Source organism: Montipora foliosa, chromosome 10, assembly GCF_036669935.1.
Source record: "Montipora foliosa isolate CH-2021 chromosome 10, ASM3666993v2, whole genome shotgun sequence".
In the NCBI taxonomy this organism is placed as follows: domain Eukaryota; kingdom Metazoa; phylum Cnidaria; class Anthozoa; order Scleractinia; family Acroporidae; genus Montipora; species Montipora foliosa.
In genome coordinates, this window is record NC_090878.1 from 19,679,805 (window position 1) to 19,684,804 (window position 5,000).

The window sequence follows — 5,000 nt, forward strand, 5'->3', positions numbered from 1 at the left end:
TGTGGAGTTTGACTTCATGTGTCTTTCGTTTTGAAATCACATGCAAGCCACAAGCCACTGGTAATGACGTAGAATGTAAAAATTAAAAGAGACTTAACTGTAAGGTGAAGTTTGATTGGAATTCTGCCGACTTACAACAGTGCCTTGAGGGATTACATGCAGGGTCCGAAATCAACTTTTTGGGTCAAAGTTCTAAGATTGAACATAACACCTGTTTTGTTAGACATGTACTCAGTACAAAGGGGGCCTAACATAAATATTACTAGCATCACTCACAACTGATTGACTGTGGCATACCCGGTGAAAGGAATACCGACATAAGTTATGTAGTTGCTAGAACAACTTGCAAAATTGTTGAGACACTTTCATTAAAAAACACCTTTTCTAGCTTCCAATACGTACCCGCCATATCTAGAAGTTAAACCTTTTTCACTTCCCCTTCCTTCTCCCCCTTTCAATGTTGAATATTTAAGTTTCCAACATTTTTTTTGTCTTGCTAGCAACACTGATGGTGGGGGAACTGCAGTGTGAGAGATACTATTAGGTAAATTAATAATTGTCTTGCTAGCAACACTGATAAGGGGGAAGGGGGGAGAAGATAGTATTTTTGCAACTTGTTGTAGCTTTAACCCAAAGTACAGAGAAAATAACAGGAAGCGAGTAAAAATTGATCAAAACTGGTTGATTACGCATAAATTAGTTGTTTTTTGTCCATTAACAAATGAGTATCAATGAGCAACTTACCACTGTCGCTCCAAATGGATGCCAAAATAATGCCGTCAGGACAAGCAATGGCTTCGTGAACGTAAACAAAATGACTCTGCAATTGCGATTTGACGTGATTATTACATTATCAAGCCTCAGGATAAAATGATTATGCACATTATGTTTAGTATGTAGACGGTTTATCCTTATAACTCTGCATAACTGAAAGTAACTTTATAGCTTGGCGATCGAATTCTGAAACTTAATGGTGAGAGAGTTTACCTGGATCGATACAAAATGTCGACCAATGATATAACTTCCTCAGTCCTATCGTAAAACGAAATTACTCTGCTTGGTGGTACTTACGTAGTTATTTTCCACAATGAAATTAGTTAAACGTGTTTTCCTATCCTTCAAATTTTCCAACCACAAACTTCCAATCTGTCCTAACCAGTCTTATCACAAAATGACTGACAATCAAAATGATGTCTTCATTCCCAGGCTTTCTCGCTTTATGGGAAGGAAACAAGAGAGACCCTGAGAGCGAGGTTTAAACACGGTCCATCAGGCAGCCCAAGTTCTTCGCGTCACTAGAGAGCGTGTAATAATTATTTACTAGTGGGAAGATGACCTTTGAGTGCAAGCGGTATTGGGTTACAGGCGTTATAAGACTTTGTATAGGAAATAAAATACCGTCGATTATAAAGCCTAAAAAACCGCTCAATTTAACGTTCATTCAATAAAATGAATAAAACTCCCCTCTGGTGTTCTCTTGTGCGTTTTGGTGCTTATTTTACCGTTTCGGGTATTCCGTGAAATCACTATCCTAAGACGAACTTCGTCTTAGGTCAGTGATTTCACGGAATACCCGAAACGGTCCTATGACGAACTTCGTCTTAGGACAGTGATTTCACGAACTTCGTCTTACGACAGTGATTTCACGGAATACCCGAAACGGTAAAATAAGCACCAAAACGCACAAGAATGCACCAGAGGTGAGTCAGTTTTAGTCATTTTATTGAATGAACGTTAAATTGAGCGTTTTGTTAGGCTTTATAATCACGGTATTTTATTTCCCATACAAATTCTTATAACGCGTTTAAATTCTCAACGGCTTCCTGTAACCCAATACCGCTTGCACTCAAAGGTCACTTTCCCACATAGTAAGAAGTTAGTACACGCTCTCTAGTGACGCGAACTTGGGCTGCCAATGGTTTAACATGGCGACCTTCACTCAAGGATTCCACAGCAGCAAAATTGAGGAACAGCCGGAGGTGACTTTATCACACGGTCTCACCGACTCGCCTATAAGGAAGAGGGTGCTCTACGATTCATCACTGGTACCTAATTTGACGGGATTTTCTCAAGCTGTGATACCTTCGGGATCATCTGTGGAAAGGCATGTCCACGCATCAAAGTACGAGACCTTCTTTTGTTTGAATGGCCAAGGAAAGCTTATCGTCGGGCAGAATGAGGAGCCGTACGATGAAGACCACGAACTGGCTTTAGAGAAGGGATGCTGTATTACAGTTTCGCCAAGGTTCTGGTATTCAGTTTACAATACTGGTGATCAAGATTTGGTAGTTATTTACTTTGGCGTAGCGTGTTCCGTTTGACTCGCTGATGCATTTCATTGAAGGAGCTTTGGTTAATCGCAGACTTTGCAAGTGGTGTGAAAGATGCATATATCTTCATTACAGAGAGTCGGGTTTGCAGGGTTGGAAGTTAGAGCTCTGCCACTCGCCCACGCGCGCGAGTGTAAATTGAAATCGTACGGATGGTTTACATCATATTGTTTATTGTTTATTGCTTTATTGTTACATATCAAACTCTGAGAAATACATGAGAGCAGCCAAAGCCGGAGGCTTAAATGGCAAATGGACTTACATACCGCACTTTCATAGAAACTGCGGCCTACGGGGTTTTTGACACAAACAACGAGTGAATACAACTCCGTACTTTGTATGGAGTTGTTTTACTCGTTGTTTGCACTTTGTATGTCGTTAGCTGTTTATTTCACATAAGACGAAAATTTTCATTTAAATAGTTTTCTGAACGCAAATTAGAAACAAAAACTCACTAACAATAGAAGCAAATGCAAACTTAATTTAATTTGATAACGAAGTACGATTTGCACGAGATGCATGAGTGATCGGCTTGGAAAGGCCTTTCAGTACGCTACCGTTGATTGGTTATACGTCCACACGTGAAAGAGCTGTACGCCATTCTGATTGGCTGTATGGGCTTTTTTCACATGTGAAAATAAAGCGTATAGATTTGTACAAATGAGCGTTATGGAATAAAATTATCATGTTATGTGTAATAAAGTACATTACAGTACATGTATGTTGCCCATTTTCCGGCCATTATAGTTTGTAATCGTTTTAACTTCATGAACATGCACCAAAAATTTATTAGTTTTCTATCAAATAAAGTTCATTTACCTACCTTTATAATGTTCAAAGGTTGGCCGCCTTCCTCCAGTATTATAGAAATTATGACATTTTTGGCAAAGCTAGTAAGTTGCCCAGTTTCCGGCCAGCCAGTCCAGTTTCCGGCAATCGAGATATAGAACATTTCCTCGAGACCGCTCGACTTTCAGTTGACTAAAACCGACTGGTCAGTCCCTCCGCTATCTAAAAATGGCCTAGTGACCGTACATAAGTTCTTCCAAGCAAAATAATTACTGAGGGGTGGATGGTATTTGCGTGGCACATATTTCATTCCGGCAGCAAATACGTGCGAGTTATAATGTGTCTCTAGGTGGCCGGAAACGGGCATACTAGCTCCAAATCTTCGTTAAGAGTTTGGCTGCTGAAATTTAGAAACAGCTAAATTCTAGCTTGTGATGACAGAACCCCTAATCACTCTTATCTTTGATCTAAAGTCTGTCAAAAACTTATGAAGCTCCTTCATTCGCTCTAGGTCTTGACATTAGAAAGTTCTAGAGAATTCTAGAACTGCTCTGGACCAGTTAGAAGAGTTCTATATAGTGCTGAATTAAATACAAATTAAAAACGTCTGACAATATAAAGTTCAATAGCATTCTAGATAAAATGGTAGTGAGTGCAAAGTTCTAAAGTTTTAAGTTCTAGAGACCTAAGTTCTAGAGTCCGACATGTTATATGTTGCCCTCAGTGGGCTCTAGAATGTCTAGAGTTCTAGTCAGAATAGCTAGAGTCTCTAAGTGAGTTCTAGAACGTCTAAACTGCACTCTTATGGTTAACCCTAACCCTAGAACTTTAGAACTTTTAGCAATTTCTGCATCTCCATAGGGATTTGTTTGATATCCTTGAACTTACTGTAAGAAATCTTAGAGATTTGAGAACACCCAAAAGGACTTTACCTATTTGTGAGCTTTACAAAATTTTCACTCACAACATGGACCATGGATATTGTAGAACTTTAGAATTTTTAGAGATTTTAGAACCCCCAGACGGTTTGTTTGATATTATAGAACTTTAGAAATGTTAGAGATTTTAGAACATCCAAAAGGACTTACCTTTTTTGGAGCTGTAGAAATTTTAGACTGACAACATAGACAAGGATAATGTAGAACATATAGAGATTTAAGACCTCGGAAAGGGATCGTTTGATATTCTAGAACTTTAGAGATTTTAGAACTCCCGAAAACGATCATTTGATGTTGTAGAACCTAAGGAGTTTTATGATGTCCATAATGTTCGCTTAGTAAAATATATTCTATATACAAAGCTAAAAAGGTTATCAAATGGTTAAAAATTAAAATGTTTGAATCAAACGTTTTAGGCTGTTTGCCATCATCAGGGTTAAAAAATGATGACCGGCCGCATGTACATATATATCCTCTCTAATTCCCGATGGGAAAAGTTTCGACACAAAGGAAATAACTTGTTTGTTCAAACTGGGGCGGAATTGTTGTATCATTAGCCCCTCGACGATCCTGCGCTTGTGGAATGTTTGCACTGAGGAGAGAACACGCCAAGTGAAAGAATGTTATGGGTTTTCCCGCAGGTGTTTTGCATATTCAGAAGTGTGAACAGGATTTGAATGCTCCGCAATTCCCACTGCTAAGTTTCTCACAGTCTCGCCATTACATTATACCGTTCTTTCGACCAGAACGACTGACGAAAGGCCAGTTTTGGCCACAAGAATAACAGCAAAAAAAGCACTACTTTGTCGCGAACTTTCTATGAGGAAAACTTGTTCAGGAACCAAACGTCTGCATTAACAGCGCACACCAGGGCTACTCGTTGGTAACTGGACAGAAATGTTCTTCTCCCTTTTTCCTCCGGTCGCGCTTCAGCCATTTGATG

General features: G+C 39.2%; 2 protein-coding genes across 9 annotated transcripts in view; both read right to left on the reverse strand.

Annotated features, from left to right (window-relative positions):
* The window catches only part of LOC137973058 (tetratricopeptide repeat protein 28-like), a 77,988-nt gene extending 76,804 nt beyond the window's left edge, over window positions 1-1,184 (reverse strand). Inside the window, exons 1-3 of one of the 2 annotated variants that reach the window (XM_068819782.1) lie at window positions 1,072-1,184; window positions 745-820; window positions 99-192 (exon numbers count right to left, since the gene is read on the reverse strand). The gene's annotated coding sequence lies outside the window, so the exon portion shown is untranslated. The remainder of the gene's footprint in view (window positions 1-98; window positions 193-744; window positions 821-1,071) is intronic. The other variant, XM_068819781.1, reaches the window with a different exon arrangement.
* LOC137973057 (tetratricopeptide repeat protein 28-like) overlaps window positions 1-5,000 on the reverse strand; it is a 178,050-nt gene that overhangs the window by 112,624 nt on the left and 60,426 nt on the right. The gene's annotated exons all lie outside the window — the stretch shown is intronic.